The sequence below is a fragment of the Solanum pennellii genome, chromosome 12 (assembly GCF_001406875.1).
Source record: "Solanum pennellii chromosome 12, SPENNV200".
Classification (NCBI taxonomy): Eukaryota; Viridiplantae; Streptophyta; class Magnoliopsida; order Solanales; family Solanaceae; genus Solanum; species Solanum pennellii.
This window is the reverse complement of record NC_028648.1, coordinates 52,969,463-52,985,888: the sequence shown is the minus strand read 5'-3', so window position 1 is coordinate 52,985,888 and position 16,426 is coordinate 52,969,463.

The window sequence follows — 16,426 nt, the reverse complement described above, 5'->3', positions numbered from 1 at the left end:
GCCACTCACACTGTTCCTGCTCTCTATTGTGACAACAAATCAACCATCTGTGTGGCCAAGAATTCCGTCCTACACACCAGAATGAAGCATGTTGATACCGATTGTCTCTTTGTTCGCGATGAAGTTCAGGCCGGCACCATGACTGTGCAGTATGTACCCACTGAAGAACAACCGGCTGATATTCTCACCAAGCCTCTCCCGAGCCGACAGCACGATTACCTCAGTTCCAAGCTTCCGTTCGCTTCCGCTCAGCTCAGCTTGAGGGGGGATAATAACAGATAGTATTAAATAAATAGTATAAAATAATATTAGTATTTACTGTGTACTAATTCTAGTCCTATTAGGATTAGTACTCCTTAATACTAGTCCTATTAGGATTAGTACTCCTTCCTATATCTCCTATATATATCTCCCATGTATTCCCTTAACACTTGAATACAATCAATATTCCTTCATACGTAAAATACAACATTTTAACATGTAAAAATCCAGGCTTCAAGCCATGGCTAACTCACGGCACACACATGCACAATCAAGTTAATGTAATTTAATTTTTTTGAACACATCTTTCATTTCTCACATAATTTATGAATAGACATTCAAACACGTAATCACAACCAGCCCAAAAATCATCTACCAGAATTCATACCAACGCCTCCTTTAAATCTTTCAAAGAATCTAATGACAGGGGCATGCAACGGCGATGACCTTATTTTCTCGATTAGGATTTAAACTGAACTTAGGGGTCTCTTGGAAAAGGGACCAAGAAATAAGAAAACCATGCCTTTATGTCATTCAAAACTTGTTTAAATGCTGCCAATTTGCCACAAAACCAAGCCTCACCACCAAAACTTCAAGCACAATCCCGTCAAGAACTTTGTTTTGCTTTACATTTTTAGACTAAATTTTCTTTTGAGTTATTTTTTTTAGCGTTCATGTTCTTGATCAATTTTATATTTTGTTGTTCTGTTCTTTTAGAGAAAAATCAGACGTTTAAGTGAGATGAAAGTAGAGAGAAACGTGAGTTTCAGTGGGTTAGGATTAGGAGAGTTAGGTGGAGACTTAATCAAACTAGGACCCCTCATTATTTATTATTATTACTATTATTATTATTATTATTATTATTATTATTATTATTATTATTATTATTATTATTATTATTATTATTTATTAAAAATCTGATTTTCCTTTAATTAAATCAGAAAATCAAATATTAATTAATTTAACTAATTAACTAAATATAATAAATCAATTAAATCATTGCTTCCACCTTGGTTCGAACCCGAGTGGAGCAAGATTTTGCTCAAAGGACAATTTCTAACCTTTATCCCCAAAATGCCCCTCCACCATATTAAATAAGTAATTAATTAATTATATATTTAGGGTAATTACAATACTACCCATAGCCTAGAAAAGACCATTTTACCCCTAGACCCTCCAAACTTAAGATTTCCCCTTTTTAAGTCCGGTAAAGACTCATCCGGGTAAATCTTCATATTCGGGTGCTCTACATGAATGGACCCATCCTTTCCTAGCTCAACTAACTTACCGAGTTAGTTGTTTTGACTGTTGCTGAGGTTTAGAGGTCTAGTTCTACACGCATCAATCTGTGTGAACCCGGTCTAATCATAGGCATTCGAGACACAATAAGCATTACTTAGCATATCAATTTTTAGGGTTGTTACAGACTGAGTTCATGCTTGTTATGCATCAATAGATTGCAGAATTTTAGTTGTCAAGGTTCAGATTCCTAATCAGCCAGTCATAGAGTGGAGTGGTAGTTCAGTAGTGCCTAAGGGTCATTTCATTTCTCACCTTAAGGTGAGAAAGTTAGTTTCAAAGGGTTGTATCTATCACTTAGCCTGAGTTAATGACTCATGCTTTGAGATACCTTCCCTTTAGTCAGTTCCTATAGTAAAAGAGTTTCCAGAAGTTTTTAATGATGATCTGCCCGGAGTCCTTCTTGAGAGAGAACTAGACTCCCACATAGATATCATTTCAAATATTCGTCCTATCTCTATTTAGCCATATAGAATGGAACCAGAGAGTTAAAAGAGCTGAAAAAACAATTGAACAGTTTGTTAGAAAAGGTTTTATTCGACCAAGTGTCTCACCTTAGGGCACTTCAGTCTTATTTGTGAGAAAGAAAAATGGTTCCCTTTGGATGTTTATAGACTACTGCCAGTTGAATAAAGTGACCATCAAGAAAAGATATCCTCTCCCAAGGATTATGATCTTTTCGACCAGTTTCAAGGTGCTTCTTGCTTCTCGAAAATTGATCTCAGATCAGGTTACCATCAGTTGAAAGTTAGGCAATGTGATATTCCAAAGACAAATTATAGAACCAGGTATGGGCATTATGAGTTTTTGGTCATGTCCTTTGGTTTGACCAATGCGCCTGCAACATTTATGGATCTTATGAACAAAGTCTTCAAACCTTATTTAGATCTGTTTGTAATTGTCTTCATTGATGACATACTGATTTATTCAAGGAATGAAGAAGATCATTCTAGTCACCTCAAGATTGTTCTGCAGACTTTGAAAGATAAGGAGCTATATGCAAAGTTCTCCAAGTGTGAGTTTTGGCTAAAGTTTGTGGCATTTTGGGCTGCACCATTTCTGGTGATGGTATTAGAGTTGATACCCAAAATATAGAAGCAGTTTAGAGTTGTCCTAGACCCACATCTCCAACATATATAAGGATTTTCTTGGTTTTGATTGGCTATTATAGGAGATTTTTTGAAGGGTTCTCATCTATCTCGTCTTCTTTGACCAAGATAATTCAAAAGACAGTCAAATTTCAATGTTCTGAAGCTTGTGAGAAAAACTTTCAGGAATTGAAAAAGAGACTGAGTACCGCTCCGGTTTTGACTTTACCAGAGGGTACTCAAGGTTTTGTGGTGAATTATGATGTATCGAGAGTTTGTTTGGGCTGCGTGTTGATGCAAAATGGAAAGGTTATAGCTTATGTCTCCATATAGTTGAAGGTTCATAAGAAGAATTATCCGACTCATGACATAGAATTGGCATGAATAGTTTCTTCATTAAAGATATGGCGTCACTATTAGTATGGTGTTCATATTGACATATTCACTGATCACAAGAGCCTCTAATAAGTGTTCACTCAAAAAAAGATAAATCTCAAACAGAGGAGGTGGTTAAAATTACTCAAGGATGACATGAGTATTCTTTACCACCTACGTAAGGTTAATGTGGTTGTTGATGCTCTAACCAGGTTATCTATGGGAAGTACCACCTATGTTGATGAAGAAAGAGGGAGTTAGCTAAAAATATGCACAGACTTACAAACTTAGGAGTCATACTTATGGATTCCACAGAAGGAGGAATAATGGTGACCAATAGGGCGGAGTCATCACTAGTGTCAGAGGTGAAAGAGAAACAAGACCAAGATCCCATTTTTCTTGACTTGAAGGAAAATGTTCATAAGCTAAGAGTATTAACTTTTTAACTAGAGGGAGATGGTGTGCTAAAGTATCAAGGTAGGTTGAGTACCTAGGGTGGATAGACTCCAAGAGAGGATCATGAAGGAAGCTCATAATTCTAGATATTCCATTCATACGGGTTATAACAAGATGTACCGCTATTTGAGAGAGGTATATTGCTGGGAAGACATGAAGAAATATATTGCTGAGTTTGTTGCCAAGTGCCCGAATTGCCAGCAAGTGAAAGTAAAACAAAGGCCGGGAGTTTTGTCTCAGACTATAGAACTTCTGGAATGGAAGTCGGAGATGATTAATATGGACTTCATCACAGGCTTAGAGATCTCGCAGGCAGCATGATTTTATTTTGGTAATTATCGATAGAATGACAAAATCCGCCCACTTTTTCCCAGTAAAGACTACCTAATCGGCCAAGGATTATGCTATTTGTACTATCAAGAAATGGTAAGACTCCGTGGAGTTCCAATTTTATTGTTTCAAAGAAAGGTGCACAATTTACTCCACAATTCTGGAAATATTTCCTGAAAGGTTTAGGTTTAAAGGTGAACTTAAGCACTGCTCTTCATCTTCAGACAGATAGACAAGCAGAGCATACTATCTAGACTTAAGAAGACATGTCGAGAGATTGTATGATTGACTTTAAAGGTAATTAGGATGATCTCCTGCCTCTCATTGAGTTCGCTTACAACAACAGTTACCATTTGAGCATCCAAATGGCTCTATATCAGGCTCTGTATAGGAGAAAATGCAAATCTCCTATTGGGTGGTTCGAAGTTGGTGAAGCAAGGTTGGTAGGGCCAAATCTAGTTTACCAAGATATAGAGAAGGTGAAAGTGATTCAAGGGAGATTGAAAATGGCACAGAGTCGCCAAAAGACTTACACAGATGTTAGGACAAGGCCATTAGAGTTGGAGTTAGTGATTGGGTGTATCTTAAGGTTTCACCTTTGAAGGAGGTTATGAGGTTTGGTAAGGACAAGAAACTTAGTCCCATGTAAATTAGACCTTATATAATTTATATAATATCCAAGAGAATTGGAAATGTATCTTATGAGTTAGAGATACCGCAAGAGTTAGCGTTGGTTCATCCGATATTCCATATTTCTATGTTCAATCCTTCATTGATTATACCAACTGAGAATGTTGGGATTAAGGATAGATTGTCTTATGAAGAGATTTCAGTTCAGATTCTAGATAGCCAAGTTCACAATTTGAGAACTAAGAAAGTTGTTTCAGTCACGGTCCTTTGCAGGAACTATTTCTTTGAAAAGCGACTTGAGAAGCTGAGGAGGATATGAAGAGGAGATATCCACATCTCATTGAATCCGGAGAGAATGCAGATTAAGGTAATAAATTCTCTTCTTAACACTTAATAAGACTATGTGTAAGCATGTTATTTCTTGTTTTTGTTTGTTGAGTGCTAAAATGACATTACTACCCTTAGCTTAGTGAAAGAGTTCTCATTCGACGACGAATGTTCCCAAGGGGGAGATATTGTAACATCTCTTAACTCGAAATAGCTAGGAACAAGCCAAGAAACCAAAAATAATAACTTTTGGAAATAAAAAGGGAAAATCTGGAAATTTCCTAAGTTTAAAAAATGAGTTTTGGGTCATTATCAAACAAGTATAACTTCTAGCTTACGATGAGTTAGGGTCAGTTCTTTATATGGTTGGAAAGATCTCGATCTTTCCAACACTACTGATTTTGCGCATTTTCAATTTGTATGAGGGATATATGCCTATCGGAAGTTGGATTGCCGGATTGAGGAAGGTCCAATCCAGATTTTAGTAAGGGTAAAGTAGTCTTTTAACCCTACTATTTTCTAATTTATTTTAAAGGTTTATTAGGGTTAAAACTAAGCCATAATTAAGTTTCAGAAATTTGAAATATGCTTATGGGTTGGGAGAAAATATAAGATAAAAAGGAGAAAGGAGAAAAAGCTAAGAACTCATCCAGAATGCCAAGATCTTCGAGTTCGTCGGCGCTGATCCCTATAAGGTATGTGAGATCTTTCTGTGTCATGTTCTTCCACCCACATACCAAGAGTGGATTGAATGATGAACATAGAAGTTCTTGATGAACAATTGTTGGATTTTTGTTGGTTGAGTTGGAGTATACCTTTAATTGATTTTGATTCATGTTTCCAGGCTGTTGTATGAGTCAAATCGATAAGGTATTGAGAACATTAGTAATCCTAAGTATATGGGGAAAGATCCATGGGACTTTAGAAGGTTTTGAGATGAAAATTGGAGAAGAAACATCGAAAAACCTGTTTGATAGGCCCTGGGTCGCATCGCCAACCAGAGCCCCTCAAGAAGACTCTGCCCGACAGGCTCTGGCGCGCCCACCAGCCAGAGCGCCAAGGCTACCTAGGGACCCCATTTCCTCCATCTTTTTGTACTAGTTCCTAAGTGATGTACCCACGTTTCTTAGTTGATTCCAACACTTTAAGGTTCATTTAAACATCATGAAATCATCACTAAACATGAGATCATGATCTTTTAATCAATAATCCAATTCAAAGGAAGTTAAGATCAAAGTCAAAGAAGTTAAGAGTCAAGTCTAAAAGTTAAGGAGCATGTCAAAGTTAGTTCTTAAAGTTTATAAAAGTCTTAAACAAACATTTTAATTTTGTTTTAAGGCTCAATCTACAAGTTGATCAAAGTGAAATGAGTTGAGTTAAATCTCCAAAGTTAAAAGGGAACTAAGTATTCTCTAAGAGTTATGTTTCAAATAAAGGAAAGAGCAAAGAGTGACCCTTTCAAGCTTTAAGTTATTGCTTAGCATTTCAACTCAAATACTTGTACATTCAATGTACTGATGCCAGTTCGCCTACATCGTTTTATGATGCAGATGCAGGTAACCAGGATCAGCACCCAGCGCCTCGTTGATCCAGTTGGTGAGCCTCCTTGCTTTCTAGAGGACACTTTTATTCACTTCATAGTATTTCATTTATAGGACGTTGTGGGGTCTTTCCCAACATCCTTATTAGTATTGTAGAGGATTCATAGACAGTCGAATAGTAAGTTTGAGTCTCTTCATTGAATTGCAGATGATTTGTTCTGAGAATTTGAGTGTCATTTTGGCCAGACTATTATGTTTTAAGTATTTCTTTTAAGAATGTTCTTATTTCATATTTGAGTTTAGTTAAGTCTTTCGCTGAATTAAATAAGTCAGTACAACGGTTTTTCATTCAAGGTCAACAATGGTCATTGGGTGTCGGAAACGTTCAGAGTGTAGGCTCGGGGCATGACACAAACAAAGTCTTATTTAGGAATTTAGGGGGAGATTATTCTGCAATTGATTTTTATTTTTAATTCATATACCATATAGGGTCTCATAATCTTGTATAATTGATATTATTATCTTTTAAAGAATATGTAATCGGTTATGTTAAGGTAATAATATCACTTTCATAAGCAAGATGATTTAGGTTATAACTCCATTTTGATAAGTGATAGCCTACATATTGACCATCACCAAATAAAGATTTAAGAGCCCTAGGCAGATGTTTAGATGATAATATGAATATCAATTCAACATTTGATTTATAATTTAGAAACTTACATAGCTAATACATGTATAAGCTGCGAGAAAACATCTGTGTTATTTTATACATGGTAAAATGTGAAGTAACTAATAAATTAATAATTAACCTCTAAATAAAATAGTACATTATTTTCTTCATAACTCTAATTAGCAAACCATCAACCTTTAAAGGATCACTTGCTTGACTCGGTTCTAAATTTTTCCTCGTATTTGTCGTCGAGCGCGACCTCTTGCTTCTTGAGCATCATATTCTAATGGAACAATAATGAATGTTTCAAGCGCCACACTATTTTTAGTATGGTAAGTTGTAAGTACCCTGTCAGCAAAACCACCAAGGTAATCACTATACTTAACTTCTTTAATATCTTGATGGGGACACTTTTTCCGTGTAAATTCTATTTTTGGAGATTTTGGTATCAATCGATTTAAGCTGAAAAGAAAAAAAAGGTAAGTATAATATAACTCGTATGAAGCGAAGGAAAACATTTTTTTCTAACATCATTGCAATTGAGTATAATTTACATGTACCAATAGTAAAAAAAAAAAACTTATTTCCATATATATATATATACATGTGACTTTAATAAAAAAATAGAAAGAACAATTCTTTTTGTTGAAGGTTAATAGTTAATAAAATTGACATTGGTTAAAATAACAAGGAAAAAATAAATTTAACATGAGAATAAGTAGGAAACTTATTAGTAGTAAATTCTTCATATGTAATAATTATCATTTTGGTATATTTTACTGAAACACATGTTATTTTAATATAATAAATAATTAATGGAATAAAATTCCTTCCACATTTAGACAACTCTTCTTTTGGAGGAAAATGTTTTGTACTTCTATAAATTGAGAATCAATCTTTTCTACAACAAAGTAGTAGGATCAAAAATTTAGTCCTCAATACTTAATTTTTATTTTTTAATTTTTTAAATATAATTTCTCAAATTTCTGGGCTCTGGCTGATTTTTGTATAAAAATCTTAAACCTTCAAAGGCAACCTTTGATAAAGAGGTGATGGGGAGGAAACAAACTTGTGTATTATTGAATAAGTTCAAGCACATTAGATAAAAATTATTGACTCCTATTTCTAATACTATGTCCTTGTTTCCTGTTAGAAAAAGAAAATACTTATTAAAAATTTGAAATAACTTAACTTGAATTTTCAATTATATCTTTAATGACAAAGTCTTATAGTTAAACAACTGTAATGATATATATATATATATATGTAAATTTAACAATATGAGGTATGTTAAGAATTTCGTTCACCGAGTAATCTTCCATGAAAAGTTGTTATAATTCATTGCTTATGGGGTTAGTGTTGTGTTGAGATGGTAATCAGTTGAGTTTCTTATTTTGTATTCTTGAATAGATTTCTATTTAGGTAATGGTGGAATAATGACAAGGGGTTTTAGTCAGGGTAAAGAAAACTAATGATGAATAACTAGCTTTTGGACTTGTGTAATTCTATAAGGTCAAATAAAAGGAACCCCTATGTAATTAACTATGAGACTAGGTAACGTCTGTGATTCTTTGATGGTGTGGTATACACGTGTTGTACTTTGTGGTGATACTTGTATATGTGTGCATGTTGCAACAATGGTCTTAGATGTTGAAAAGCGATATATGAATATCGATATGATGAAATCATGAAAATGTGTTATTGTGATGTGTGATTGAGATTGGCTGCCACATTGCGGAACTCTAACTTGGATGGGATTGTCACGTTACGACATACTAACTGATATCGGTTGCCATATTCCGGCACTCTAATTAGGATCGCTTGCCAAGTTCCGATATAAAACTTGGATCGAATTGTCACAATCCAGCATGCTAACCGTTTGACTTTGGTTCCCATTGAGAGGGACAACTACTTGTGATAAAATGTATACGGTGAAATATGATATGCTTAATCTCATGAGGTGTGTATATGTATATACGCGTTGGGGTTTTGAGCTATGATCTATTGGAATCTTAACTGTGGTAGTTTTGCTCGTACTATACAGTATGGTTAGTATGTTTAAGCTATGATATATTGGAATCTTAAGTGTGGTAGTTTTATTTGTAGTATGTGATGTGGTAAATATGTTTAAGCTATAATTATTTGGACCCTTAATTGTGGTTGTTTTCTAGTAGTATACAGTGTGAATAGTATATTTAAGCTATGAACCATTGGAATCTTAAGTATGGTAGTGGTACTTGTAGTATACAAGGCGGTTAGTGTATTTAGGTTGTAAACTCGTAGCAAAGATATAGGTGTAATTGAAAGGTGTTCTAAGTAAAGGTTAAAGGCGGAGAAGTGAGGTGTTCAGACATGATCTTTTGTTGTTCTATTCATATCTTATGGTGTGGGCGTCAGGTTGACCGATAATACCTACCAGTACGTGTGATTGTACTGATACTACTCTTGCTATGTCTTTTTGACGTAGTCTGGATGTAGGATTGGTGATGTTTCATTAGGTGAAGACGAAGAAATCCTACAACAACTTCAACTCTTTCTTCCGCATAGTGGGAGTTGTGTCCTTTTATTAAATTGTTATCATGTTGTAATTCATAGTAGCTCTTGTCCTTTTCGACTAGATTCTTGGGGTTGTCAAGTTACTTTAAATATTTTAACTAGTACATGAATAAGAGCTTGTAACAAATATTTTACTCTACACTATATCTATTTGTTGAAGTTTCCACAAGAATAAACCGTGAAAATATGAGGATTCTTCTACTTAGGTGTTACAGTGGGTGCCCGCACAATCTGGTGGGTTGGGTTGTGAAACTTTTTGACAAGATTGGGTCTCATAATATTGTATAATGATACTATTTTCTTTAAAGAATATGCAATAGGTTATGTAAAAATAATAATATCATCTTCATAAGCAAGATAATTCAGATTATAACTCCATTTTCATAAGTGATAGCCAACATATTGATCATCAAAAAAGAGTTAAAAGCCCTAGGCAGAACTTTAGAAGACAAAATGAAAATGAATTCAACATTTACTTTATAATTTAGAAATCACATAATACATGAATAAGCTACGATAAAATGTATGTATTATTTTATACAAGTTGAAATATAAAGAAGCTTATACATCAATAATTGACCTCTAGATAAAATATACATTATTTTCTTCATAACTCTAATCAACAACGCAACAACACCTAAAGGATCACTAGCTTGACTCGTTTGGGAATTTTTCCTTGTAGTTGTAGTCGAGACCGACCTCTTGCTTCTTGAGCATCATATTCTAAAGGAGCAATAATGAATGTTTCAAGCGTCACACTATTTTGAGTAAGGTAAGGTGTAAGTACCCTGACAGAAAAACCACCAAGATAATCACTATATTTAACTTCTTTGAGATTTTAATTGGGACACTTTTTCCGTATAACTCTATTTTTAGATATTGTTATTTTTCGCCATTCAAGATGAAAAGGAAAAAAATGTAAGTAAAATATAACTCGTATGAAGCCAAGGAAAACATTTTTTTCTAACATACTTGCAATTGAGTTTAATTTAAATATACCAATAGTGAAAAGAATTTCTTATTCCATAGATATACATGTGACTATAATTAAAAAAAAAAAAGAACAAGTTTTGTTGGGGTGAAGGTTAACAGTTAATAAATTGGCATAGAAAACTGACATTGGTTAAAATAACAATGAAAAGTAGATTTAATGTGAGAATAAGTAGGAAACTTATTAATACTAAGTTCTTAATATTTAATAATTATTAGTTTGGATTTAGTTTATTGAAAACACGTATTATTTTAATATCATAAATAATTTATGGAAGAAAATTTCTTCCACATTTAGATAACTCTTCTTGGGAGGAAAATATTTTGTACTTCTATAAATTGAGAATCATTCTTTACAATAATAAAATTTGGAATCAACAATTTAGTCCTGAACAATAATTTTTTTTTTAAAAAAATAATTTTATATTAGTTTTCAAACTTCTTAGCTGATTTTTGTATAAAAATCTTAAACATTCAAAAGCAACTATCGATAAAGAGGTGATGGGTTGGAAACAAACCTGTGTATTATTGAATATGTTCAAGTACATTAACTAAAATTTATTTACTCCTATTTCTGATTCTCTGTCTTATTTCCTGTTAGAATAAGAAAAATATTTAATAAAAATTTGATATAACTTAACTTGAACATTCAATTATGTCTTTAATGACAAAGTCTTATAGTTAAACAACTGTAATTATATGTACAATTAAACTTCAAAAGTTGTTATTTTAAAACTATACCTAATCAAATTATGTCATATATATACTCACATATGAAAAAGTATTTATGAAAAACAACATAAAGAATAAACTCATACGTACCTCAATATGCAGTTTTTGCAAATGTGGAGATGCTTCTATTAGTGGTGTAATACCAAGTAGGAAACGTCTTCCAAGCCTAAGAGTTTCAACACAAGCACTTTGAGATTGTTGAACTTTGGTAAAGAATTATGAAGATCCTGAAATAATCAAACAAATTTAAAATTACAAGAGTTAAATCAAGCTTTCTTTATATATTCTAGCTCTATGGAATATATAATTGCGTACCATCGACGTATGAAAAACTTTAAATGAAAGTGCTCTGAGTCGACTCAAATAGGTTGTAAATGTATGAACAAGCAGTTCATATATCACTGCTTGAGTCATCTTTAAATCAGTAGTAAGAAGTGAGATAACATTCTCGAGAAGCAAGTTTAGTTTCTTTCCAATGTATTTGAAAGAGACAAAATTGACGTTATGGATCTTGATGAAATCACAATCATAGCAATCACCTATTTCAAAATTTTTCAAGTTGGAGCATAATGGTCCAATAATTTTCAGTTGAGTCAGTAGTCGTGATTCATGAATAGATAGTTTCTCAAGGATGGGATAGTTTACGATGAAAAAGTTGACAACCCGATTGCCAAATCAACGTTATTGAAAGCCGAAACTTTGAGACTAAGAAATGGCGATAAATTTGGTCTATGACTTGAGATGAGCTTAAACGGAAAGGTATATCGCATATGCTCGTTTTTACTGAGTGATAGGTCTAATTGAAAGATTTCAACCTTTTTCTTTGATGATATAAAGTTGAGACATTTATTAATTACACACATAAAATGCTTTTGAAAAGAAAACGAGAGAGTGAATTCTTCTAAGTAGCCACCATATTGGAAATCCAAAACATTATTAATCAAATTGATATGTTTCATCCATTCTTTTCTACATAACCTTGGATAATAAAACATGTGCCATGTAATAAACTGTGAAATGTTGAATTTTAGACGTGTGACATGCATTCGGAGATATTGCCATTGAATCGAAAGAGAACTTGTTTGGACTGCTTCTCTAATTATCATTTGAGATAGAATTGATACAATCACTTCATCTGGCATTTGGCTAAGCCTATCCACCATTGATACAACACTACTATAACTATTGCTTTGTTGTCTTCTACTACAAAGCATTCTTCTAAAGAGAATAATCAATAAAACAGGGAGAATAAAAGAACAACCCATGAAAACTACACCCATTTTGCAACGGTAAATGAATGGAACTTTCTTTTCTATACAATTATATAGCTTTGAGTTATAAATGAATTTGATTTTTATTATTACTTTCTTAATTCTGACATCAGAAGTCATTTTTGGATATAATTTCATAAAATTTCCTATGTTTGCTTTATAATTTATTCTCTCACCATCATACATAGAATAGCTTTGGTGAAGATATAATGAGTTATTTGATTATTAAAAATTAATGAGTATGTATAATGAATTTATTTTTTACAATGAATGCTTGAATTCTTTTAAATATTTTACAATGAATTCTTTAACAAAAAAATATATTACAATGAATTATACACATATATTTTACTACATTGTACTTATATATAATGATTTTTCTTTATAGGAATTGAATAAATATGATACTTAATTTGGTAAAATAACAATGATTTTGATGTATCCATTGTTTTTTATGTACAATAATAATTACTTTTAATGTGAATTTGATAAATATGATACAATGATTTTGATGTAATTAAAACTAACATATTTGATATGTGGCTTAAATCATCGATGGTCTTTTAAAGTTGTCCGCATAATTCGTTTAGACATCTCAATTAAGACTAGTATCTACAACATAGTGAACACTTTTACTTATTCAAAAAATCGTATATATTAGACATTTTTTGATAATCAACAAAAATATTAAGAGCATGAGATACACTTGTGCTAACATGAAAAAATGGCTAATTACGAAGCCCCACCCCTACCCAATACCCTTTCATCTTAATCTTTGTAACTTCCGCTGGGTCGTTGAGAACTAGAACTATTTTGATTCTTCCCCTAAATATTTTAACTGAAACTTTAGACTATTTATTTAATTAATATTATTTGATTGGTGTTAATGGGCCAACTCTCTAAATTACTTAAATTTTTATCATCATTAGGTCACATAAGTGATAATAAATTAGTGGGGTTCTCACGTTTAATAAGTTCTTATGTTAGAAAATAAAAAAGGTGGAGGCAGCTGTCAGCAAGAAGGAAAACAATAACATTGCTCAGGGAAAAATAAGAATTTTTCATTCTTTCAATTTTACATATTAATGTATATTGTCAGAATGCAGTAGATTGTTGTTATTATTATATTAGTGGACAGTAGTTACTTTCAAAGTGAAACAAAATATTTGCCTTTGTTTTAAATTTCTTATTAAAGAATGAAAACTTCTTTCTTTTTTTTTAGAATTAATTTGATAAACCTAAAGGAGGCATTTAGTGTCCATAAATGGTTCATCATTTTAAGAGTGGACATTTGATCAATGGTAAAAAAAAATATGCAGAAGTTAATGTTGCCAAGTTACACGCTATAAAGTGAACCAACTATCCAACCTTTGTATGCTATTCTCTACAATTTACTTATGTCCTAAAGGTGTGTCCTAAATCTCTCTCTTTTACATTCTTTAAGGTTGTTTTTTGATTTAATTTCTTATTCGAGTTGAATCTTGATTCCAAAAGTTGTTGTGGGTATTAAGAGAATTTGTACACCTTGTGGAATGTTTTCCCCCTTTTTGCCACTTAATGGAATTTAATTGAAAAAACAATTGAGTTTTGTCCATACAGGTTTGAATTTATGCTTGTCTGAGTTTTGTTTCTTGGTTTTCAGGATCTCAATTATTAGTGTGGTATGATCAAATGCAAATTTTTTGAGCTTAAATTTAAATCTTTGTCGAGATTGGTTTTAATTTACTAATGATTTATCATTTTGTCATCATGATGATTCATTTCTCGTTGTACTCCAATCTAGAGCACAACTTCTTTTGGAATATTATTACAAAAAAATTTAAAACCTTATGTTAATTGCAACTGGTGCTTCGTTTATTCTGTGTTTTCTTTTTAGAGAAAGAAAATTGTGTTCGAGGTAGCCTGTAAACTCAATAATGATTAGTAGTTTGAGAGATTGATGGGAAATATTTTCTTTATATTTTTGACGAACTAAAATAATTTAACTTAAAGCATCTACAAGATGCAAAAGATGGCTATCATACCCTTTAATTTGTGTATCTCATTTACTACTACTCTTTTGCATCTTATGGATGCTTTCAATTAAAATTTTTAATTCGTTAAAAATAAAAAGAAAATATTTCTCATCTATCTCTCAAACTATTAGTCATATATCTAGAGTTTATAGGCTACATGACCCCAAACCCAATTTTCTTTTTCTAAAAAGAAAAGAAGGAATAACCGAGGCACCAGTTGCAATTAACATAAACATGTTAAAAAATTGTAATAATATTCCAAAAGAAATTGTATTTAAGATTGGAGTACAACGAGAAATGAATCATCATAATAACATAATGATAAATCACCCGAAAATTGAAACCAATCTCGACAAAGATTTAAATTTTAAGCACAAAAATATGCATTTGATCAACCACACAAATAATTGTCCTGAAAACCAAGAAACAAAACTCAGACAAGCATAAATTCAAACCTGTATGCGCAAAACTCAATTGTTTCTGCAATTAAATTACAATTAGTGCCAAAAAAGGGGAAAACATTCCACAAGGTGTACAAATTATCTTAATACCCACAAAAACTTTTGAAATCAAAATTCAACTCGAATAAGAATTAAATCTAAAAAAATCTTAAAGAATGGACAAGAGAGAAATTGAGGACATGCCTTTAGAAAATAGGTATATTGTACTGAATAGCATAAAAAGGTTGAATAGTTGGTTCACTTTATAGTGTGTAACTTGGCAACATTAACTTGGCAATATAATCGTGCTTATAAACCTGAAAGCAATTTTACAAACACATATCCAATTAAAATAACATATCCTATAAAATGACATTCAAAAAGGAAAGGATTCCAGTATATACGTTTTTGATAAAGGAAGTCATTGAAAATTCTCATAGAATATAGGAAAATTATATGAACCTCATAGCCAACACTGCAAGGCGTCATCTGCTAATTTGTCAAATCTACTCCAGGAATCCCAAATTACTCGTTCAAATCAAATTAATTCCTGAAATTGACAAAGGATAGAAAGAATCTGCTAGAAATCCCACAAAGGACTTCTTGTATACATATACAGTAAAGGATGGAAAAAGGAGGGGAAACTTCAAACCAAGAAAACCTAATCAGACAGAAAAGATTTGGATAGTTCTACGGTTGTGCTATGGAGAAGGGTCTTTTTTATGCCTAAATTATTAAACTGTGGCTGCCGTAAACCTAAATGGACTAGGATTCTTTTTTATTTACAGTTTTGAAATTGAAAAATAAGGTTTAGGTTTAAAAATTATGTCTTTGGGTAGTAAATAGCTTTTTTATGTATTCATTTATCTTTGAAAAAACTTGCGGCTTCCTAATTTAGAATACATGCTTTTTTAATATATATATATATATATATATAAAACTAAAATCAAATCATATATTGAGTTATACATTTGAGTTATAAGATAAAAATAAAAAGAAAATATTATTAGGTTCTCCAAAATGATTATTCTGATATTGTTTAGCTCGAGTGGCCAAAGAAGAATATCGTCATATAAAATCGTTGAGTTAATAACTGAAAAGATCACTCAACTTTGAGAAATTATCTAGTAAAATCATTGAATTTTATTTTGTATCACTAAAATCATTCAACTTAGACTTTTATATCAATAAAATTACTCACCTAAATTTATTATTTAAAAAAATTAACATAGCAAAATAATTTGTTTTTATGCTATTAATATGAACTCTACAAATAAAAAAGATTGAAGAAAACTCGTCAAAAAAAAAATTCAAGGAAAAACATAATTAGTAAAAACTATATTATGGTGTTACTATATATTCAAAAAATTAAAATATATCATAATGGATGTTTTTCTACCCGAAAAAAAAAAGGACCCGTAAAAAATGTCCTTACAAATAAT